Raw genomic sequence first — 26,841 nt, 5'->3', positions numbered from 1 at the left:
TTATAGGTGGCCATAACCCTTTAAAATAGTTTTACGTAACGCTAGGGCTTTGAAAGGAATGAAAACGTTGAAAAGTTATTAAGATTTTTTGTTAAAAGATTGTTATACATTCCTAGCAATACCCCAAACTACATGATACATCTAGAATCTGGCCTTTCAACGTTATATACGCACACTCTAAAAATGCATTTTTGCTATATAAACAGGGTGTTGCGATTGAACCCCCAAGTCTCCCACGAATACTTGCAGAAAAAGTTATTGAACTTAATATATATTGGGCAAAAGAGTGGTCAAATATATGTGTAAAATTGCAATACTCTCCTCCCAATAACAAGTTGGCCAGAGGTGGATTGCTGGACTTAAACTCAAGATTATTTACAAGAAATAATAATACAAACGGTCTTTGTCCAATTTGTAATATGAATGTAACCGAAAACACATTTCACTTTATTGGTGTATGCCCTATATATTCTGCTTATAGAAGACAATATTTTGGTTCAAATACTCTCGAAGAAAATGAGGTATTGAATGTTTTAAATGGTGCGAATTTTCATTCTTTATATAAGTACATTACAACCTGTGTTAAATATAGAAACCTAATAATTAATGAATTTAGTTAATTAATGAATATATGTAACTTATCACATTGTACTAAAGACAATAGATTGAAGTATAAAATGGCTTACAGCTCTGTAGCTATGCCAAATATAGATGTGAATTACTATTTATTAAGTATACTACATATCTATATATATAAAAATGGTGTAAAAAATGTATAGTAATTCATAAAATGAGAACGGCTAGGCCGATTTCTGTAAATTTTGTTGTCAGTTATTCGTATTTTCGAGGAGAAGGTCTTTACGGAAGAAAATTTTGGAAAATCTCTCTGGAAAAGTCGGAAAATTGGAAAAATCGAAAATTGAGTTTTTGTATGAAATTTTATTCCTTAATAGCGAGACGAAGTTCGCCGGGTCCGCTAGTATTATATAAAGTATGAAAGAACATGTAAAAGTAATATCATCTATTAATAAAATAAAATAAAAATTTCATTATAATGTTTTCAAAATATTGCTTTTTGTGCTATTAGCGATATCTATTATAATGGTGACTTGGAGCCGCACTGTAAACTCGAGAAAGTAAAAAAAAAAACAACTTTTGGGGGTATTTACTTTTCTTTTTTGGGACACCATAATGTTGGACCACGCCACGTTGGATATTTCCATCGCACTGAAAACCGAAAATGTGGACCGTCATCACATTTCTATACAAGGTGGTGTTCTGAACTCTGAGTTAATTATTAAATCCTCTTCGGTTTGAATATTTGGATAACATCTGCCGAAAAAATCGAGATATAAATCACATAGGAAGTATACCAAATCATGGGCCAATACTGGAAATTTTTCGCGGGTTGATTTATTACGCAATAAGAACTATTGGTACCGCATTACAGCAAATTCAGTTGAACAATGTGTTGGTAACAGTAAAATGCGTCAATTCATGATAATTCGTTACATGGGAACTACATTATTTTCATTAGAGTGTTTTTAGGTCTTTAGGACCCATTGAAAAAAATCAGTTCGATATAATTTCTAGAAGTATTTTTATCACTCTTTCCTATGTAAGTGGCACCACTGTGCATTGGTGGTTGTTTAAACACATGCATGTGCAATGTACATCAACATCTCTTACGTACTCATTACTTAGTAATGAATGGAGATGGGAAATGGGTAAATACTCATTACCCAAATGGTAAATACCCAGGTATTTACCCAATATGTCGGTATAAACTACAGAAACTAAAATCGTCCAATTAGATGCTATCTGAATATGAATAAAATTACCTTTTTTTGGATACGGGGCAAGTTAAAATATGACCAATTTTGGTCCATATTTTGGTAAATCTCTCATATATTGTGACAGCATAATTTTTGACATTTTAGAGCTTTTAGAGCGGTTTGTTGTAGTTCTCCTTGCAGATCCAAATTTTATCATACATCAGATGGATTAACCCACGATATCAGTGGATAATCTTAAGTTTTAAGTCCTCCTCTACATGTTTTGGGTAAATACCGGCTAGAATCCTATCTATAGTAAAGATTTATTCAGTATGTAGTTTTGCTTTTAAAAATAAATAACCCATTATTTTCAGCCTACAGGTAATGCAGAAAGTGGTTTGTTTACATTACCTTGTAATGGGTTATTCGGTACACGTGGCTCCAATTCCAGTTTTATTCCTTAAGCAACTCTATTCCTACACCCAATATCAAGTTCATTACCATTGGATACTAAATACCCAGCGAAAATCCTCATTACAATCATCCTTTCCCACCCATTATTTTAACAAGGGCATGTCGCGCGAAATATCGGGTTATTTTGTAACCACTGAAATAGGTAGATGGTAACCACTGAAATAAGTAGATACTGAGTAGATTCTGACTACTTATTTCAGTGGTTACAAAATAACCAGATATTTCGCGCGACATGCCCTTGTTAAAATAATGGGTGGGAAAGGAGGTTTGTAATGAGGATTTTTGCTGGGTATTAGCACTAATTTTCAAAATCTGTTTCTTATCTCCATTCTTCGCACCAACAGTGATCAGAGTTCCAGTTTTATATTTTACCAATTCAAGTTTTATATTTTATTTTTACCAAAAGTTTTCAAATTAAGTTCCATTTAGAACTTTTCGAACACAGAATTAGGTATATCTAAAACCTTCATATTTTAATCCTTTATATTTTAAAACCTAACAATAGCCTTAATTCCAAATCCTACACTTCAACATAAATCTTAATTGCAAATTTTGCAAATCCTACACCCATACAGTTCTCTTTATTGCAAATTTTAGGATACCAGCAATACCCGTTCACCCAAATCCAATTGTACCAAATTTTGTACCATTTAGAACTTTTTGTACACATAAGTACGAATTTCCAAATCCTACATCCGTTCAACTAAATCCAAATTGTACGAATTTGGAACACACAAGCTACTCCAATATAAAGTTGAAAACACATCCAACGTTTGGGTAAAGTTTTGTGTCGTTTTGGCCATTTTTACACTGTTGGGCATGATGCCGAAAAATTCAAATTCATTGGAAATATATGCCGGCAAACAGATCAGCGCTGGACTTTGTTGTCGGCGTCGCCCTGTTGCTGTTTTTTTCTCAACGCCCAACACAAAACTTGACTCAAACGTTGGATGTGTTTTCAGCTTAAGAGGTACATCGGATTTTCGGCATTTTGAAGCTCTTAGCCACATTATTGATTTTTATACCCTAAACCACAAGATGTGGGGTATATTAAATTTATCATTCCGATTCCAGCACCACTAAACATTTGTCTGAGACCTCATAAAAGCTCTGTTCCTTTACTTTTTAATGGTAAAAGTGGTAAAATAGAAAACTGTCAAAAATGCTCTATCATGACTAGACAGCAGAATTCTATGCAAATGCATATATGGTTAGGATGGTCGTAGAGAAAATCTGATTAGATAGAAACTCGTTTTATCACAAAATAAAACGAATTAGGCCCAAACATTTTTGCATATTTTGCATATCGTGCATATTTTGACATATTTTTACATATTGGCATAAAATGAGCATATGCAAACCCATATGCAAAAATATATACAAGGATTTGTGGACTAAAAATCCCACCGAAATGGCTGAAATGTGGTATTAAGTCTTCGTTAGGGGTATGAAACTTTACACCTGAAATTTGTCAGCATGGGTCCACGTCTTCATATAGCCTCCCAATTTCCGATATTTTGAAGGTTGTTGCCTCAACATCACACTTAAATGGCTGATATTTTGTATAAAGTTTTCGTTGGGAGCATAAAACTTCCCACCTGAAATTTGTCAGTATAGGTCCACGTCTTCATATAGCCCCCATAGAACGGTACCTTCCGATTTTCGGTATTTTGAAAGTTGTAGCCTCAAAATCATACCGAAATGACTGAAATTTGGTAGTCAGTCTTCGTTGGGGGTATACAACTTTCCACCTGAAATTTCTCGGTATAGGTTCACGTTTTTATATAGCCCCCATAGAACCGTACTTCCGGATTTCTGGTATTTTGAAGGTTGTGGCCTCAATATCCTTCCGAAATGGGGATTTGGTATTAAGTCTTCCTTGGGGGTATAAAACTTTCCACCTGAAATTTGTCGGTATAGATCCACGTCTTCATATAGCCCCAAAGTACGGTACCTCCCGATTTCCGGTATTTTGAAGGTGTGGCCTCAATATCCCGCCAAAATGGCTGAAATTTGGTATCAAGTCTTTCTTGGGGGGTAAACAACTTTCCACCTAAAATTTGTCGGTTTAGGATCAGGCCTTCATATAGCCCCCATAGAGCGATACCTCCCGATTTGCGATATTTTGAAGCTTGAGGCCGTGGTTATACATTTCTCTATTTTATTGACTTGTCTGAAGAGAATTTTAAACAGAAAAATTGTACACACAAACATTTTTGTACCTATTATTGAAATATTTGTTGCATAAGAAAATATGTAAAATGCATAAATTTTGCATATGCAAAAATGTATGCATTTTGCATAATTATACCCTACACCAAGTTATTAAAGTTGGTTTTGGCCAAAAAGTTTGTAACGCATCGAAATAATGGTCGAAGACCCATACTTATATATACCAAAATGAATGTCTCGACGAGCTGAGTCGATCTGGCTATGTGTGTCTGTCCGTCCGTCTGTCCATCTAAACCTTGTAATCACGCTACAGGTCGCAATTTTGATCGGATCGTCACGAAATTTTGGACGTTGATGGGGGTCCCGGAGGGGAAGAAGCCTATTGATTTTGGTAATGGTCGAATATCGAATATCTCAGCTTCTATATGGGGTATATTAAAAGCAAAACCTGACAATGAAAGTAGAAAATATCACCTTTCTAAGGATGTAAAGTAGCAAATAAAACCCCAATTTTCATTTTTGCGATTTTAATTATAATGACGAATATCACAGCTTTGGTTGGAAACTTTCCAAAAGCAAAGCCTGGCTATGAAAGTAAAAGATCCCGTCTTTACAATGATGCAAACTAGGTTGGCGTAGGTAACCAAATAACGGAGATATCGCAATAGTCGGTATACATCCCATTTTCTATTTTTTTGGAAATCACGCTACAGGTCGCAATTTTTGATCGGATCGTCACGAAATTTCACAGGAGAAGAAGCCTATTGATTTTGGTCATGGTCGGATAATAGTTAGGGATCGGAGTGAGCAAAAAATGTATTTGGAGAAAAAGTCAATATTTTGTTCCAAAGCAAATATACCGAAGGCAAAACCTGGCGGTGAAAGTAGAAAATATCATCTTTACATCTATGTAACGTAGGTTGTCGTAGGTGGTCCTAACTTTTCATTTTTGCGATTTTAATAATAATGACGGATATCACACCTTTGGTTGGGGACCTTTTAAAAGCAAACCCTGACTAAGAAAGTAGAAAATCGCATATTTAAAATTATGCAAAGTAGGTTGGCGTAGGTGGTCAAATAATAGAGATATCGCAATAGTCGGCAATGCATCCCTTTTTTCCACTTTCTCTGCAGGTCGGAATTTTGATCGGATCATCACGACATTTTCTCAAAGAGATAGAACCCTATTGATGTTGGTGATGTCGATAGTAGTCAAATATAAAATTAAATATTAATTATTTTGGTTCAGTTCCCCTCAAGTCATTTGGTATAAAAGCCAGATAGGTGAAAACTTTCGTATCTCCCTAAAAGAAATGTTTTCGAGTGAAAAGATTATGCACAGAGGTAGTGGTGTAGGGTATCACATAGTCGGCCCCGTACCGAATATAACATTTTCTCACTTGTTTTACATACGTCATATGTTTCGATTGCAATTAATTCAGAAGCAAAAAAAATGCCCAGTCCCAAAATTTGACATGAATCGGACCAAAAATAGGGGTTGAAAAAATTCCTCCGTCTACTCATGACCAGTTTTACCACAAAGGTAAGGTAAAGGAAAGGTCGTAGATCTGGTAACAATGTCAAAAAGAAACAAAAAATCATTTTTATTTTTTTTTATTTTACTGTTTTTAAGTTTTTTTTGTTAGCGTTCACTTTTTTGTTTTTGTAAATTTGTTTTCATTATTGCCAAATAATCGTTAAACAAATGTCGAAAAATCAGTTCTACCACATAGACTAATGAATTTATAGACGACGGATTACTCAAGTTTTCCGCGGTCAAGTAACTCAAACCAGAAAGCTCAAAAAAGTTTGAAGCCGATTTTTGGGGAAAATGACAATATTTCCTTGGATATTTTTATCTGAGAATATAGTTCGCATCAAAAACTAACCCCATTTAGTCTTTTGCCAGAACAAAATAGCTCTGTTCCTTTACGTGCAAGAATCTTCAAGTTTTACCACTTTTTACTCGAAAAGTGTTCCTTTACTTCAGACACCATACAATTCATATGGGAGCAGTTTACAACTTTTATTACTTTTGTCGGTTTTACCATTTTCAAAAGTAAAGGAACAGACCAAATATTTACTAACTTGTATATTTGGCATTTTTTATTGAGTTTCTTAGTTACCACACTCAATTCGAACATACATACTCGTACTCGATTGTCTATAAATTCATCAGTTTTACCACTTTTTGGGGTTAAGGGACGCTTTGCGGGTTAAAAATGGTAGGAAATGATAAAAATGGTAACCTCAGGCAAGTAAAGGAACACAACTAAAGAATGTAAGTACAGTTTGCCAAGTACCAAGAAAACGATAATTTTTCTGTATTAATTTATGAAAAATGACAGATAGTTGTAATAATAATGGCGGATTTTTTGCAAAAATTAGTTCGACTTATTGAAGACAAGATATAATTTATTAATAACAATTTAACCCACGTAATACAACAAAAAATAACAAAAACAAATAACTACATGTAATGCAAGTTGTCAAATAATGTAGATTCCAAAACGTAATGTAGATTCCAAAATACTTGAAAATCATGACATTTTATGAATTTTATTCTTAAAAAGCAAGCAGCGAGACCGTTGTGCCACTAAAGTATCAATTTTGACACTTTTTTCGGCGTGGATACTTCTGTGACACTTTTTTATTTTGATACCAAATATGCTACTTTTTGAAATTGTGTGCCACTTTATCACAAAGGCCAATAGTTTCCGCTTTTTCTATTGGTCTTTGTGATAAAGTGGCACACAATTTAAAAAAGTGGCATATATTGGGCCCTAATATTTGGGGGCCCATAACAGCAAAATTGCATGTGATAGCGACAAACGCCGAGACAAGTATGTACATACAGTGGCGGCCATATAATTAAGAACGACAACGTATTAAAAAGTATTTGACTTGCTACGTTCCAAATATTTGAATATTTATATGGAATAAAATTTTTAAATAAAGTACACGGTAAGCACTTTAAAATAAAGCCAAAACATGTTATAATTCCCCCTCATTTATACGAAAGGAACCACGATTTATTAAAATAGTAATAAACCGACCTGGCCACATAATTAAGAACGATATAAGTAAAGGTTACTTAAAGGTAATTTTCATACACAATATGTGAATATATCGTTATGTATTTAAGAAATCGGTTACTTTGATTCAGTTTTGGTGTCAAATGTCCTTCAATGGTACATATTATTGAGTCTAAGTTTGATAATTAGGGCATACATAACGTTTTCAAAAATTTGCCCATAATTTGACATATTTATTTTATTTTTGGGATCTAAAGCCACAGATTTGGCTTCCTCTCATCCCCTCGATGACGCTCTAAACGATACCCTGTGATTTTCGTTCCGTAGTCGGCGCTTATTTAGCCTTAAATTAGTTTTTACCCCACTTCTTTGAGTCCTTTACGAGGGAATTGTCTGGAAAATAATTTCGAATGAGCCATGTCCACCTTATAAATGGCTAGGATTGTTGTCTGCAGGTAGTAGACAGGAAATAAAAAAGTAATTTCGTTTTGTACAAAAAATTGGCCTAACGGTACACCGAATAAAAATGAAAGGTTTAATATTTTGAAAGCCTTCATTGCACAATGTCTTTGTGGGTGTGGTAGGTATAATTATGTAAGACTTTTTAATCAACGAAGCTCATATTAATATCAAAACCAGTCAAATCAATCATTTTTATGGATGAAAATAAAATTTTTATATAAACTAATGTCTGATGTACAGACAAAAAATTATTGCGGAATTCGAGCATTCAAAACATTATGTTAATAAATGTTATATTCGGTGTGGAATTCTTCCAATTTTTTGTATAGACGTTATATTATTGTTTCATTTACTGCCTACTACCTGAGACAAAAATCCTACCGCTTTATAAAGTGGAAATGGCTCATTCGAAATTATTTTCCAGACAATTCACTCGTAAAGGACTCAAAGAAGTGGGGTAAAAACCAATTTAAGGGTAAATAAGCGCCTACTATAGAACGACAATCACAGGGTATCGTTTAGATCGTCATCGAGGGGATGAGAGGAAGCCAAATCTGTGGCTTTAGATCCCAAAAATAAAATAAATTCGCCAAATTATGGGCAAATTTTGGAAAACGTTAGGTATGCCCTAATTATCAAACTTAGACTAAGTAATATGTACCATTCAAGGACATTTGATACCAGAAATGGATCAAATTAAACGAATTCTAAAATACATAACGATATGTTCATATATTGTGCATGAAAATTACCTTTAGGTAACCTTTACTTATATCGTTTTTAATTATGTGGCCAGGTCGATTTATAACTATTTTAATAAATCGTGGTTTCTTTCGTATAAACGAGGGGGAATTAAAACATGTTTTGGCTTTATTTGAAAGTGCTTACCGTGTACTTTATTTACAAATTTTGTTCCATATAAATATTCAATTATTTGGAATGTAGCAAGGCAAATATTATTCAATACGATGTCGTTCTTAATTATATGGGCGCCACTGTATGTTAGGGTTATGAGTTGTTTACAACCTCGTATCCCTGTATGATATTTTGATGAGTTTTTACCTTAGATTACATAAAATCTGAATTATTAAGTGATTCTATAAAAAAAAGCTTCTGCACAAAAAACTTTTAAAGTTCAGAACTTTTGACAATTTTTTGAAGTCACTCTAAGCAGATATTTAACTGAAAACAAGTTATAGGGTTTATTTCTCGCTAATTTTATCATCGTATATTACATATACATATATAATTTTATGTTATATATATTTTGTTCATACGTACATATGTACGAGGGCAGTTCGGAAACTTCTTAGCCTAGCACAAAAAGCGCGGTATAAACAGAAAAAAAGTTAAGTGTTTAGAAAACTTCCATCTCTGTTATGAACACATGTTAAATTTTGTTTCGATCTGGCAACTCCTTCATATAGAAACAGGTGTTCAAAAAAGACGCATCCGCAATTTTTTTACAATGGAAAAATTAGAAATGCGTGCTGTCATTAAATATTTACATAAAAATATTTATCGGGACAAGAAATTCATAATGATATGGTGAATGTGTTAGGTGAAAGTGCTCCTTCATATGCAACAGTAACTAATTGTTTTGCTGAATTTAAACGTGGTCGTACAAGCATTGAAGATGAACCACGTAGTGGACGTCCAAAAACAGCCACAACAACAGAAATTGTAGCCAAAGTGCATGATATGGTTTTAAATGATCGACGAATAAAAGTACGTGAAATTGCTAATATCATGGGCATCTCAAATGATCGAGTCCATTTAATTTTGCATGATGAACTACAGATAAAAAAGCTTTCTGCAAGATGGGTGCCGCATTTGTTAACAGTCGATCAAAAACGCATAAGAATGAACATTTCTCAAGCTTGTTTGGATCATTTTAAGCGAAATAAAATGGATTTTAAGCGTCGTTTCATAACTGTTGATGAGACATGGATCCACCACTATACTCCAGAGACAAAAGAACAATCTAACCAATGGACTGAAGCTGGAGGAAGTGCCCCAAAGAAGCAAAAACAATTCAATCGGCTGGTAAGATTATGGCAACGGTTTTTTTGGACTTCAAAGGTATTTTATTGACTGACTATCTGCAAAAGGGTAACACAATAAATTCAGAGTACTATTGCAACCTTTTGGATCAATTAAATGTACAAATTCGAGAAAAACGTCCTGGCTTACAACACAAAAAAATAATTCTTCATCAAGACAACGCACCAGCGCACAAGAGTGTTTTAACAATGGCTAAAATCAACGAATTAAAGTACGAGTTGCTTGACCACCCACCTTATTCTCCTGATTTAGCTCCCAGGGACTTTTACTTGTTCCCAAATCTAAAAAAAAATCCTTGCTGGCAAGCGTTTTACCTCAAATGAAGATGCAATTACAGTTATAAGCCACTATTTTGAAGACCTTGAGGAAAACTATTTTAATCAAGGGATAGAATTGCTAGAAAAGCGTTGGACTAAGTGTATTGAAGTTTCAGGAGATTATATTGAAAAATAAAAATATTTTTGAAAAACTAACTATTCTCTTTCATTGATAGGCTAAGAAGTTTCCGAACCGCCCTCGTATATCATAACAATTAAAAGTGGTTTCTGCGGGACCTTTTTCAACATTTAAATAAAATAAAAGTTATTTTAGTAATTAATAAGCAAAAGGTCATTCGTTCGTGAAACAGGGAACAACTTTTTGGGAAACCTATTTTTTTTCATTTCAAAGTATTTTTCCAAAAAAAAAAAACTTCAAAGTGGTTTGTGCTGAACCTTTTTTTATAATTTTATAATAAAATGGAATTAATGTTATTTTAGGCATTAATAGGCAAAAGTTCATTCATTCTCACTACCAGAAATCATTTTTGAGAAAAAATGTCAAAAAGTCATAAGCTTAATGTATATCCTCTTTTTTGGACTTATATCACGCTGCATTCTCAGAATATAGTTTTTTGCTGGTGTTCCACGAGGTTTATATTTACAAAATACATTAAAATAAGACAACATGCACTCATTTTTGTTCGCCACTGCATTAATAAATTTAGGCTTTATAATATAGACTTTTAAGAGCTCCATACATTTATTTTAATCATATTTCAAGACCCTAATACACATTTCTGCCCAATATTTGTTGACAATGGTCACTTTCGGCGTTTATTTTTAATTATAAGCAGTTTTTTCTTTTTTTTTGTAAAAGTTCACCACATCTGATAAATGATTTGTGTAAATTCTTAGGGTGGTTCTATTCTTGTGAACCATTAATACATGCTAATATGTTGATACATTTTTATAAAGCGAGTAAAAAGCACCGTTACAACGCATATGTGAAACATGTTAGGTATTGACAATTTCGGCTACTATATACTTTACATGTCCACAAAAATATAATTTACAATTACTCTCCAATCGTTAGACATAACGGTATTTGTAGGCAAGATTGGTTGGTTCTATTCAGATGAACCGGAGTGTATATACTTTGTGGAGTCTAAACAAACCTAATATACGACCCATACTCTGGTACTCTGGTAAAGGGTATACAAATCCTAGATTTTCTATGATGGTACTTAATAATAAACGCATACGTGCAACGTTTCCGTAAAAAATATGTCATGAACTTCATCCGTCATTTAGATATACCCCAAATTGGAAATAATAGAAACCCATTTTTATGCAGCGTGAATGGGAAAGTCAGCACAAAAAAAAACAAACAGTCATTGAAATACTTATTAAAAAACTCCCTTTGCGTAAATTACGGGTTACCACATGCCAGTGTGATTTGCGGGTGGAAATTCCATCCTCCAGGCACAATATGAGGGATGAAATTCGCGTATCGGTAAATTGTCACGGACTAAAACTTACGTTACTGCTTCACGCTTATAACGGGAACCATTTTATCAAACAAATGAAACTGATAAAGTAATCATTTGAGGAGAGATTTGTTCTTTGCTCGCTTTTTATGCAATTAAAGAAAAGGCAACAGACGTGTTATTCGTCCTTCGCCACAAGCATTGACAGACAACATTTTGCCGTCGAGACATGAAAACAATTCTAAATGTTAGTGGTGCTAAGAATGCAGGCAGGCAGGAGGAAATTCAAATTATACGTTGAAAATATGTTAAAAAAAACATACACAGAGTTCGTACAAGTACAAGGCAGGGCTCTGTCATGGGGGTGCCTAAGTGAGCGTGTAAATTACAATTAGTTTGGTTAACCACACTATTTTCACGCAACAAACAATGAATAGGTAATTTAACACAAAACAAAAGAGAGAACAAAATTATTACATGCAATTTGTATTGTACGAATCTATGGCTCTTTAGAATGTTGAGTGACCAATTATTCTAATTATTATATTTCGATATTTTACAAATAAATCGAAGAAGCATAATTGCAAGCGCTTGATTTTCTGATACGTTGATTTTGTAAATTTTGCATATTTCTGCTATTTGTCCGTTTTCACACTCTTTGAAGAAATTTGTGTATGAAAGCAATTGTTGACAATTCGCTCTTGTACAAATGTTTGCATAGGAATAGTATATAAAAATATACAAAAAATAAATAATTAAAAAATTAGAAATTAATGATTCTCTTAACCTGAATAAGTACCTATATTCTTTTTCATGATGGTCAACGGTTCGCCTACTTAGCACTTCAACAACTATGCACAGTGGTTCCTTTACAATGACTTGTATGGAAAGGTATGACAAAAATATGTCTAATCGTCGGATCGATCAGATTTTTAGGAAATGCTAAAAACTACTTTAGCCAAAAACCATCAATATGGGTCTAGTTTTATATAGCCCCGATTTTAGGTATTTTGAAGTTTTTACCTACATTTAATTTGGCATTAGGAGTTCTCATTGATCGGGAAACTTTCCCTATCAAAACGTGTGGACATAGGCCCAGGTTTTGGTAGAGCCCCCCCATATATAATAGGCTGTAATTTGGTTATGGGGTGAAAACGTCCATGCCTGATAATATGGACAGGAAAGGAAAATTATTATTCCATATGAGGTCAGAATATTTATTGTTTTTCATTTTGTATGGAGCATTATATATCAAAAATATACAAGTTTAAGTGTAAAATGCACTTATAAGTAGATGCCAAAACAAAAATATCTATCTCTTGTATGAAAAAAATGAAACAAACAATTAAAACCCAGAACAATACAGCATATTCCTAAAACGACCAGAGGCATCGTTAGTATTTTTAATGTCACACACGGAAATGCAAATATATACAGCTGGAAATACTTTTTTTGTAAACTTGACAATATTTTAATGATTCTCAAAAAAAAAAAAAAAAAATTGAGAGTGGGTGAGGACTTGGAAAAAATCCACAAAAAAGTATTGAAAAAATTAGGTTTCCAGATGCAAATAATGTGTACACATTTTTATGTGAAAGTAATAAAAATACCTTTAACTAAAAAAAATATTTTATCTTTTAAGTAAGAAGTCTGTACCTTACTGACGTTTTTCAAATGTTTAATATATCATACTTAAATGTCAACTTATTTTGATTTGCTTTGTTAAGTACCGTTATAAATTACAAAAATTTTGCTGGAATATTGGAATATGATATGATGATTTTTCGGTTTTTGTCGCAGGTTGGGACCACAGTGGAATGATCTATATACTTTGAACAAAAATCCTAATTAAAGTAAATTTCAGTCTACCGTCAGCATTCATTGTGACCGGTTGTTGTTATTTTCGAGCTCTCATCACACACAATAATTTTGATACCTGTGACAATTCTGTCACGACGTTGAAAATAAAGCCGTTCTGTTATTCTCCTTTCCCGTATTTGAGAGTAATTTAACTGTTGCCTACAATTTACTTAATCCTGTACCAATGTTACATTGCTTCAGGTGGTGTAGAAACCGTTCGTTTTTCAATTTACTTAATCATGTACCAATGTTGCATTGCATCAGGTGGTGTAGAAACCGTTCGTTTTTCTTGTTCGCCTACTAGCCTGTTGACTGCAAGAGTAAGTTCTCCAACTCTTGGTCTTAAGGGTTCGTACGACGAAGCTCATCACGCTTATTTGCTAGGCCCCCCGCCTCTGCTGGGAATTTTAGTATGATTTCGGGCATTCGTCCAGCAGGTATGAAGCGAGAGGCTGCTGCAGTGATGATGTCCCGGAAAGTTTCTCACCTACCCGAGGATCAGTGGGAGTGGGCTGCTCTCGGAAATGGTGATTGGTAAATTCTCTGAACCTTTGCCAATCAGCTTTCCCATGGGGGGGCTCAATTCTGTTTCTATGAAAATGTGAAATGAAAACTTTTATAAGGGCGAAACCTATAGCTCTGCGTGTGCGTTCAAAAATACAAAAACAAAATACAGGTATTTCAAATTGAAAACAACAACAAATACATGTATTTTGTTTTTGTATTTTTGAACGCACACGCAACACGCAGAGCTATAGGTTTCGCCCTAAAGGAAAAAAACTGTCAAATGAAAATAATTATAAAGAAAATATTTCCATTTCAAATTTTCATAGAACAAGAATCCAGCCCCTGCACAGTGGATCCACTTCTATGGAGAAAGTGGCCAAAAATATTTACAGTGTAAAAATTAAACCAATGCGCCAGTTACGGCTTTGTGCTGCTGCGGAGAGTGTTCTAAGAAACCACGAGCGTAACTTTCTCCCCCTATGCCCTCTGGAGGGGGTATACGGTAAGAATTGTTTTATGCCGTTAATACAAAATGACATGAACGAAGATCCCGATTATCTTATGATGCAAAAATAGGCTTGGGGAAACAAAACAATCTCCAAAAACAACAAAAAATCCAACCAATTTAACGGATTAAAAATCAAAATTTTTGTCTGAAAATTGGTAAAATTTTTAATACAGATCTTATAGCGTTCTTTCTTGAAGGAACGTACCGCCAACGTAAGACAAATTTGGAAGAAGATTTCTTCATCTTGCCTCTGATACCAATTATGTTAATGTACGTGGTCAGATAACAGAGTTATACGCTAATATATCCATAGAAACCCTATTCTGGGGCAGCTTTAGTCAGCGGCCCACCATTTATAGGCTGGCACTAGATGGCAGCTGATTTTAATACTGAATAATCTTTAACCCACGAACTACTTTGGAAAATTATTCCCGAGGTGGGCACTGGTGGGCATCATGACTAAAACCTTAGGTCAAATTTAGGTATATGGTCGAATTGGCATTACAAAATACACTAAGAACATATGCAGCTAACTAGAATTCCACAACACGCTAAAACATTATTTTTTAATGAAAATTGAGCTATTACCTCCTCCTTTAAAATCCACTATAATATTTTGATATAAGTATTATTTTCGCGATATTTTGAATATATTTACTTGCACTTAAAATATAGGTTGTACTCACAACAAAAAATATTAGTCAAATGTTCCGACTTTTGAAGCTATTCTTAAGAAGATCGCGTTCAAATGAAACAAAAATTAATATATTTTTAAAAAGATCCATGTCATAGCTGTAAGAGTTGCCAGATGTTGTACCAAAATTTTGACATTAATTTTTTTATTTTTGGCCAATGGATGGATCCACTGTGCCCTGGTCCACAATGGTTATCCTCGTAGGAGCGTCTCCATTCACCGTTCAAAATGTGGAGCTATCAATTTGCTCTGCCAGCACTGTACCCCTCTGGTCATTGCCTAGCATTAGACGGTTATCGCCCTCTAAAAGCGAACTAATATCGGGCATATAACGCTGGGCACAGCTATTCATCAGCGGTATGTACACATTAAGCAGCTCTACCTCAGCAGTACCACACTTTACTGATACCTCCATACATTCCATACATGGGACACTAGAGTCAAGGTCAAGCGAGATAGGTCTGTACTGGATAGAATGGTGTATTGCGAAGTAAGTCCTCCTTCTCCGGTTCTTGTGCGATCCTTCCGCAGACGTGGCAAATTAAAGTTGGCAGTGAGCTTCGTGTCCTGGGTCGCGGCGACCATGATGTTTTTCCGACTCATAAAGTCCACGATTTCGGTGACTTTTCTGCGGAGACCGTTGCTATTGAATTGCATGAATGATGCATTTCCGGGCAGCTGAACAACAACTCGTGGCTGAAGATCAGCGTCGCACAAGAGAATACCTTCAAACTAAAACAAGTGTTTATGTATAGGTGAAAAAACAACAACCACATGATGTTTATCATTCGTTTTTGCTCACGTACACTGTGAATGAGAGAGAATAGCAAATGCAAAACAACTCAGTGGTCGCCCGCGCCCTTTTTAGATTCTGAGTTTTTTTTTTTTTTTTTTTTGGAGAGAATGCGAGGGCATCGCTTTTTCAGACGACGACGAAGAATTGGACGACGAAGTTAGAGACACACATACATATTTTTAAATTGTTATCGTTTGATTTTAAATTTTGTAATTTTCATGCAAAATATAAAATAAAAAAACTCAAAATTCGATCGGTTGATTTCCAATTAAACCATGCTCGTATTTAGTTTAGCTTAAGTGAGTGTAATGTACTCACTGAAGTACTTTGGAACCTGGCCATATAGTGAGTTCATTGTTGCATCCCAACAAAAATTTTAATATTTAGAAAATTTTATTTTAATGACAAATACACTTGTATGTCTTGTTCTATGTTGTGTATTATAAATCAACATTATCTATCTTCGGACTTTATATTGCTTTTTTGCTCATTATCGGGTACATAATATAATTGCATTTCGTTTAACTGTAGTCGAAACAACTAACTAGACTCTCAATTTTGTTCTTAGTTTTTCGTGTTATCTACAGGGCAGAGTTTGAAGTAATCGATGCACATTTACGAGGGCTGCGTGATAACATGTTACATTTACACAGACATATTGGTAATATATATATATACTATATATATATATCCCTTGTCCCTAATGGGATGTTTGTGGAACAATTATATATATATCTAATATATAAAAGACAATGTGTGTATGTTAGTATGTTTGTTTGTTTGTATATTCCGAATGGACTCAATAACGGCTGAACCGATTTTCTTGAAAATTTCAGATAATGTACAGGGAACACCGATATTATAACAAAACTGTAGAACGTATCGGAGAGAAAACAAGTGGGGAAAGCGTTAAGTTCGGTCGGGCCGAACTTTTTATACCCTCCACCACAAATTTCAGCCATTTCGGGGATTAATGTGGCCACAACCTTCAAAATACCGAAAATCGGAAGTTACCGTTCTATGGGGGCTATATGATGGCGCGGACCTATACCTACAAATTTCCGGTGGTGGGGGAAGTTTTATATCCCCAACGAAGACTAAATACCAAATTTTAGCCATATCGGTGTGATAATGAGGCCAAAACCTCCATAATACCGAAAATCGGGAGATATCGTCCTATGGGGGCTATATCAAAACGTGGACCTATATAAACATTTTATGGTAGAAATTTTTCTTAGCCTCTGGAAACACAAAATACAAAGTTGCAACCGATTCTGTTGTCAAATGGGACTAATACATTCAAAATATATTAAAATGACGCGTGCTTTATATGGGGCGTTATATGGGGGCTATACCAAAACGTGGACCTATATAAACCAACTTTGGTAGGAATGTTTTTTGGCCTCTGGAGACACAAAATACCAAATTACAACCAATTCGGTGGTAAAATGGGACAAATATCTTAAAAATTCCTTAAAACGACGACGCGTCACGCGTCATTTTGTATGGGGGCTATACGAAAGCGTGGACCTACATAGCCCACTTTCAATACCAAAAGTCCTACGTACAAATAATAGATTTTCCTAAAATTTCATCTGCGTCAATCCGTTCGGACTCTAGAGTGATTTCCACAGACGGACAGACAGACAGACGGACGGACATGGCTATATCGATGTAGAATTGCACGCTGATCAAGAATATATATAGTTTGTGGGGTCTACAATTATTATTTCGAGTAGTTACAAACGTAGTGACAAACTTAATATACCCCCATCCTATGTTGGAGGGTATAAAAATTTGGGGACAATGGTGATTGTGGCTCCGACCCTATGTACTCATTTGGAACCAGACCACGCCCACTTTCTAAATATCTTTTATATCCAAAACTACGAAGCTGATTTTCTTGATAATTTCAGAGAATGGATAGGGATGACCCCTGGTGAAAATAGGCTATATATTTTGTTGAATTTCTAAAGGGGGCGGGTACCTCCTCTTTGTCCTATTTTATTAAAACTATGTTTTTGCAAAACTTACTAACGTATGGCTTAGAAAATAAATTTGCGAGACAACGATGGTTGAATCTTCGGGCTTAAAGACCTCTCTGAAACTACTGAGCCGATTTTCTTTAAAATTTCAGAGAATTTACAGCGATGACCATCATGAACACCGTGATGAAAATAGGCTATATATATTTTTTTTGAATTTTGGAGGGAACGGGTTACCTCCCCCATGCTCTCCTTATTTTAAATCATTTTAGCACGCCCATTTTTTAAATACGTTATATCTCCAAAACTTCTGATTCGATTTCCATGTCATTTTTAGATCATGTACAGAGATAGTCCCTGGTGGAAATATGTCATATAAACTTACGAACGTGTCCGTATCCCCAACCCTGGGTACATATTTTAGCCGTAAGACCCGACCACTCCCGATTTCGGAAATATGTTACAAATCAATGTAAATAACAGATGTTGTGCATAACGAAGCTTTGGTCTTATTGGAAAGCAAGTCTTTAGATTAGAAGACAACATATCGATAGCTATAGCTTCATCAGGTATAAATTATAAGAAGGTGCAAGGACTGGACATTCTATTGATATAATTGCACACATGTAATATTAAATGGAAATTATCATCTGGAACGAATGTACGATCATAACAACTCCCAGAAGCTTGAAGGATTTAAGATCAATTCATGTTTAGATTTCAGACAAACACTGCCCGTTATACTATTCCAGCAGATGAAATAAATGCATGGCTCAAGTCATAAGTTAATATACCGCATATAGACACCATCATTTCTGAAGATGTTTTATTTATAGTCACTTGCAGATCCCGACTAATTTGCGACGCAAAAAATATAATTTTCTTAAGAAAAGGTAACATAAAACTGTTTCAAGGGCCAGCAACGCGGATATATATATATATATATATATATGTATATATATATAATTGTTCCACAAACATCCCATTAGGGAGACTTCTCTCATATCAATGAGTGCACCCCGATTCAAATTAGCTCAATGATATGGGACCTACAGTTTATCGCCGAGTCCGAACGACACCACTTCTGTAGAGAAGTTTTATTTATTTATTTAAGTCTAATGAACAATGTTCTTACAGACTATGATGATTACAATTTATTATTTTCTTTTTTACAAAGTTTCAATTCACATTTCGAATTAAAAATTGTTTAAAATTCCTTTTTGATGTACTAAATTCCAATAAATAACCATTAGGAATACAGTTTAAATAATTTAATGCCCTATTCAATGGGCCATTATTTATGTAATTTCTATGATGTACACCCGTATAGAACAAGTTCCTATGCCGGAGAGATATTCTGGGAGGTATACCAAATGGGATTTTACTTGGCTAAAATACTCAGGAAATGTCGCCAACATGACTGAGGGGTATTTTGCCACCGTTGAAAAGTGTTTTGATGTTGCCTGGCCGGGGAATCGAACCCACGACCTTATGTGTGCAAGGCGGGTGTACATACCATTGCACCACGGTGGCACCCAAATTGTACAACATTTTAAATTTCGTGCAGTCTTCAATATAATTGAGGTCGGTAGGGCCAAACTCCATTCAAAATTTTGTGAAGTTGGTCTATAACGATGGACTCGACTTGATTACAATTTATAATAGACAGACTGACTGACACACATAGTTTGATCGTTTTATCACGTCGATTTATGGAAATCGCTGTACGAAAAAGTGGACTTAGAACCAATATTTCGAGGTGTGAAATGACTTTTCGACAAAAAAGTGCACACAAAAAAATATATTTTTCTCCATTGTATATATAGTATATTGATAGTATATATATATATATATATATATATATAATATTCCATAGCTTTTATTTGTTTCTGACAACTATTGCAAATGCAAATCCTGAAGTACTAACTATTCTGCAATCATAAAGAGCAAAAATTATTTTAGTAGTTTTTCTTTTGCGAGACGAGCTAAACGATCATTGCTTTCCCAGCTAGAATTGTCCAGCAAGAACTTTCTCAGAGAGTAAGGAGTTTTTATTCTCTTTTGCCAGATAATTGTAAAAAGTAAACAGGCACCTTCCCTGCAAAAAACCATCAAGCAATCAGCTGACTTGCCAAAACAATTTGTCCGCCAATAAAGGAACCAAAGGAAGGAAAAATGTTGTATTTTATTAAAAATAAAAAAGGAATTTTTCCACTTAGCAAATTTTTGTTCCAAAAAAAAAAATTGTTTTTAATTTTCACAAACATAAATCACCGAATAATTAAAAACAGGTGATTGATTGTTTTCAGAAAGAAGAAGAGTTGCAAGTGCTTCCTAAAAGAAATTTGTCCAGCACGAATTTGCAAACTCTCAGTAAAAGAACTGTCAAAATTTCTCTCTCGTGTTAATAGACGACTTCCAGCAACAATTTGAACAAATTGCTACAAATTTTAAGGTAAACAGACTTATTATCACTAATCACTACACGATATGTCTCGCAATTGGTAGGTGCTAATCAGGGCCCTATTCCACAATATAACCTATCAACTTTTCATTTTGCACTTAGCAATATTTTTGATAATTCCAACATTTTTGCGTTCCACAGAACCCTTATTTTTGTGATATGTTGCTAATAATAAGTTGAGTTTGCTAAGTTTTCAAAAAATGTTGATCTCTTCTTGATTTCTGTTCCACAAACGTTCCCTTCCGCTAAGTGACAAGTTGTAACTGCAAAGTGTATTTTGCTAAGATTTTTCAAAAAATTTTGCTCTTTCGTTCCACAGAAAACTTTGCATTTTGGTTTTGCAGACAACATATTGATAAGTTTGCCTAAAATTTGCGGGGTAAACGTTCTCTTTGCCAATGTACATTGTTAAAACAAGTAAAGCTTTTAAAACGTTTCGACGGGAGATTTTTTTTCGGAAATAGGGAAAACACGATAATGACAAGAAATTATAAGGATCGAATTACTTTTTCCCGAGGTTTCACTCTCCGAACCACCCCACAAATCGATGTTTCTCGATTTTACACTTAGACTAAATTCTATTTGAGAGTTTATTTTTATTATTTTATTGTTTTATTTTGTTTGATTTTATTTTATTTGATGTTATTGTATTTTAATTTAATTTAATTTTTTTATTTTATTTTGTTTTATTTTATTTTATTTTATTTTACTTTATTTTATTTCGTTTTATATAATTTTTTTTTTGTTTTACTTTATTTTATTTCATTTAATTTAATATTATTTCATTTTATTTTATCTGTTTTACTTTATTTCAATTAAATTTTATTTTATTTATTCATTAATCACTTATAATGATACCAGTTTCTTTTAATTTTTGTTCTCGCATCCCAATTGTACAATTTATCATTGCCAAGTAGAAAATAATGCAAAGGTGATAAAATGTTCTGTGGTACACAGCATCCACACTTTGCAAGAGAACTGAGAGACTTAGCAAGATGGCGGAAACATTAAGCAAGAGAGCACAACAACTTTGCTAAAGAGAACAGTTTAAAGAAAATTGCTAAGTGCAAAGAGAAATTGAAAAGTTATTTTGTGGAACAAAAAAATATCACTTTTTAATAAGTGCAAGTGAAAAGTGATAAGTTGTTTTGTGGAATAGGGCCCAGGTGTATTAAGTGATCGCCTGGTTATGCGTCGTCACCGAGTTTTCGCTATATACAGTTGCGTTAAAATAATAGGAGTGACCATATACAAAGGGAATGGTCCAAAAAACATGGTTAAACTTCTCAATTTTGGTCTATTTTGTATTTATTTAGCATTGTTCGCATACCAACTGTTAAATCATTAACAGAAATGTGGCAATTGGTTTTAAATTATTTACTGTTTACATTATAAATCGTCTTCAAATTCAATACAAAGGGAATGGTCCAAAAAACATGGTTAAACTTCTCAATTTTGGTCTATTTTGTATTTATTTAGCATTGTTCGCATACCAACTGTTAAATCATTAACAGAAATGTGGCAATTGGTTTTAAATTATTTACTGTTTACATTATAAATCGTCTTCAAATTTGTTGTTCAAAAAAATAGGAGTGTGGAAGAAAGAGGATAATAAAAATATTTTTAGTTGACCAAAACTGTAAATATTTTAGTTGATAGTACAAAATCCAATAGATTTGAAGTTTGTTTGAAAACAAAAGTCCTTTGGTAGTATCCAAAAACAAGCTATTGTCCTTGTGGCGACTTTTCCCATACACTTATTGGGCAATTCAGTGGATTTTATAAACAAAACCTTCATTGATTAGGTCTGGCAGTTACCTCAAACAAAACATAATTATTGGTATCCCATAAATTAGTGTTTTTTGATTCATGAGTCAAGTTAAAGCCAGTTTCCATTAATCCTTTATGAAAGGATCGGCCGAAAATGCGCATCTATAAGGCATTTATTCCTCGACTAAAACATATTATGAGGTTCTAATAAATTAATTGTTTTAAAATAATAAAACAACAACAATGGGATTAAGTCAGACTATTTTGGAAAAACTGGTCATCAGGATGTTAACTTTGTGTATACAATCAATTTCACTTCTATTCAAAAATTGTTTAAAGCGTGAACGGTACGTAGTTTTACACCATTTTGTGATAATCCTGCTTTGGTTACACTATGGTTGGTATACACCGTTCTATATTTTTCTACATAAACAAACGTTTTTATTTTTTATTTATGTTTTAAATAATTTAAAACAAATTGCCACATTTCTGTTAATGAGTTAACAGTTGGGATGTTAACAATTGCTCTGTTCCAGAACCTGCAAGAACCTACTACTTTTTACTACGATAACATTTTTGCCTTTATGTTATCGCAAAAAATAGTAAAAATTAGTAGATTCTTGCAGTACTGGAACATACCAATTATTAAAGAAATACAAAATAGGCCAAAATGGAGAAGTGTACCCATGATTATTTGACCATTCCCTCGGTGTGTATGGGCACTCCTATTATTTTGAACACAGCTGTATATACCGAATTGATTGCTAAATTGCAATTAGGAATTAGATACAACAAAATTCAAGGGCTGACAGCATTGCCAACACTAACAATCTTATTCATTTGAATTGCAGGATGATTTTGTCCACACAACTGCAATTGCCTTCCATATATAGTCACATGTAACTTTTAATTAATTTAATTTAATAATTAATTACAACGCTAATGGTTCGCAAAAACATGACCAAAATTACATGTTTGTATCGGGATATCCTCAAATGTGTAATTTTGATACAAATTTACATAGAATCTTCATTTATATGCCTTTATGAATTGAAGTTTTCATTAAATAGTCCGGCCGAAATAGACATGCATATAAGGGGGAAATAGCAAAAATTCCCACAAAGCAGAATTTTGGTGGAGAGCTAGGGTTAGCCATTAGAAGCAACGTCCTAAAAGTCCCCATCGATCCCTTGTGTGCAAAACAAGTTATTCGGGGTCAAAGGTCATTTTTGGAGGCATTATTCAGTTTTTTTAATTTTTCTCAAAAACGGTAAGACTTAGCAAAAGCCGGCTAAAGTAAAAGTTGTAGATTCAATAATTGTCTATAATTGGTCTTTATGATTCTTAAAAAAGACTTACCATTTTCGAGATATCGCGATTTAAAGCCAAATAAAGAATTAGCCGCGTAAGTACATTATGAGGCGATACTTCCGTAAGCTTTCAAACGATATCCACTTTGCAGTATTCGGTTCAGTAGAACCGGGTCTAACCCGGTTTTTAAATTTGGCCTTTCGGGTCGTATAACCGGCGAACCGGATCCGCAACCGTTGAAAATTATACATTTCCGTAATCAGCGCAACAAACCCTACCTTCGGACAAAACTTGAAAAAAATCTGAGAGTTTTCGTTAGGGTTGTTCCCGTTGGGCTTTCGTTTATACATGTGGGTTAAATGGACTATTTTCGCATAAAATGACTCTAACATTGAATAACTCTACTAAACACGCTCCGATTTTGTTGGATTGTTTTAGAAGATAGCTATAATTTCGCTCTTCAAGAAAATATATATTTCTTGGGGGACAGACCCGATTACTTCGCTTATTTTAGCCGGTTCGTCTGAATATGTGCATATTTCCCTTATAAGTGCATAAAAATCGTGTGTTTTTTAGAACAGCTATATCTCAAGAATGGTTCCTCCTAGGAAAAAAATTATAAAGTCAAACTTGTAGATAATTTTCCTGTCTACAATATTTACTTTAGTCACTTTGTGATTAGATCAACCGTTTTCAAAAATAAATCCGAAAACCTAAAAAACCCTTAAAATTTGTCCTTTGACCCCGAATAATTTTTTTTGCACACATGGGATCGATGGGGACTTTTAGGACGTTGCTTCTAATGGCAAACCCTAGCTCTCCACCAAAATTCAGCTCTGTGGGAATTTTTGCTATTTCAATGTCTATTTTGACCGGACTATAAAGTGAAGAGCATAAAAAGTTCCGTCCAGCCGATGTAAGTCCGATGTCACACGTACAAATTTTTCGGTAAAATAATTTGGAAGGAAGGAGCTTCCCTATACTCTTTCTTATCCCCTATTTCCCAAACACACAATTTATTTTACTGAACATTTTCACTTTACTTATGAAATCCTATAATTTGTTATTTTTCTTGCAACATACTTTTCAACAAATGTAAAATTGTAAACATGGCCGAATTAAAGCGGTTGCGTTGTGTCATTAAAAGATTAGTATAAATATTTTGACAGTCTTTCGACAATCAACATTAAATGTCAATTTGTGTAAAGTACTATTGTTTCCATAACAAGGCATAAACACACACACATAAGAGGGCATAATGATGCCAGTTAAACCTTCATTAATACGTTCGTTTCTGCTATATACCACCAACCCGATTATGATGGAAACGAAAATGATGTCCTTACCTTCTAATTTAGCGATTACGACAATATTTTCAAAAGTAAAAAAAATGAAAATGAATGAATAAAAAACTGAAACAATTTGTCAGATCAAACAACTTCAAATAAAAGCGTACCATCTGTCAAAATTCTCGACACTTGACAGCATCTCACAACATGCAGACATGTGGTTCACTTGTTCGTTTACAAATCCTGATGAATCCTTTATGTAATTTTAAATTATTTTGAAGTTATCATTTCTGAAAAAGTGTTGTATAGCGTACACTTATCGCAACATTCATCGCATGTAATTATGGTATTTTTATTTACGATTGAGGGAAGCTAATAAAGGGTGTCACACTCGCACACAAAGTCGTATATGTTTGGAATGTAGCACCCTGAATCGAAAGAACTTGTCGACAAATTGAAAGGGGTGCAACGCCTCTGCAACGTAACCAACCCAACCGTTTAATTGCGCTATTACACCCCCAATTAGTTTTAAATAAACATTTTTAAATTGAAAAACCAGAAAGCATTTCACATTTTACAAGCCATGAAATATCAAACAATTTTATTGAAATGATGACATGGTAAGTTTAAATGCAAAAAAGTGGCACACAACAATGGTGATACATTTGTGTGGAAAAGAAGGAAGGGTCGGTCTATGTCTTTCATTTCATGTCAATATTTTTTTGTAAGTGGTTTTCAATTTTTTTTCAATGCTCAGATGATATGCACGTCTTAACTAATATATCTTCTAATGGTACATGACAAAAGAGGATAAACTAAAAGTATCTATGGAAACAATCTTTAACGATGGAATGATGTTTTACTTCATAAAGTGATGCATGGTGACAAATTTTAAATAAGAATTATGAAGCATAAACAAAAGAAATGCATTTGAATGTACATATATGGAAATGTTATCTTTAGCCATTTAATAACTCGCGAAATGTTAATACATTCTATATAATATGAATGAATATCTTTATAAATAAAAATCAAATGTCGTTCGTTGGTAATGGCATCAGTTGAGAACGGCAGGACCGATTTGAAATGTTCGCCATAACCCGACTTAGGTTTTTATGCAAAGAAAATTTGACCACGCCCACATTTTTCAATTTTTATCTTTTCTACAAAAACTACTGAACCGATTTTTCTGAAATTGTCAGGGAATGTACAGTAGGGTTAGTCATTTTTTTTAGATTCAAAATCTGTGGAAATAGCATATAGGGCAGGCAAAAACAAGCCAAATTGCGTTTTTACTTTTTCGAAATTGTGAAAAAACGTTCCGCACAAAATGCAATTACTTTAGCTTAAAGCAAACTTTTTTAGTTTACTTATTTTTAAATTTGAGAATTTTTTTTCTGCAATAGTTGTTCTTGGAAATAATGTTTTTTTAGTTGGTTTTAGTGCATTGATTCCAAATATGCAAAAAAACGATATAAATTACGTATTATGATATTACTTCTGTATTGTCAAACTTTTATTAGAGCAACTCGTTTAAAATTTTTAAAACTGGGAAATGAAATCGAGTTGCAAATTTTAAAATCGATGTAGCTTAAAAACTATATGACAGATTTTTGATCAAATTGCATATTTGAAATCGATGCACTAAAACCAACTAAAAAAAAGTAAATTTAAAAATTTAAAAAAAAAGTAAACTAAAAAAGTTTGTTTTTAGCTAAAGTAATTGCATTTTGTGCGGAAGGTTTTTTTACAATTTAGAAAAAGTAAAAACGCAATTCTTTTTATTTTTGCCTGCCCTACATGCCATTTCCACAGATTTTTGATATTCGAAAAAAATGAAAAAAATGACTAACCCTAATGTACAGGTGTGGCCCCGGTTAAAATGGGCTACAAATTTAGTTTCGAAAGGGCGGGCACTTACGAATGTA

This window comes from Musca autumnalis, unplaced genomic scaffold (assembly GCF_047663935.1).
Source record: "Musca autumnalis isolate F117 unplaced genomic scaffold, ASM4766393v1 scaffold_4, whole genome shotgun sequence".
NCBI classification, from domain to species: domain Eukaryota; kingdom Metazoa; phylum Arthropoda; class Insecta; order Diptera; family Muscidae; genus Musca; species Musca autumnalis.
The sequence above is the reverse complement of the archived record's forward strand: the minus strand, read 5'-3'. Positions refer to the sequence as shown.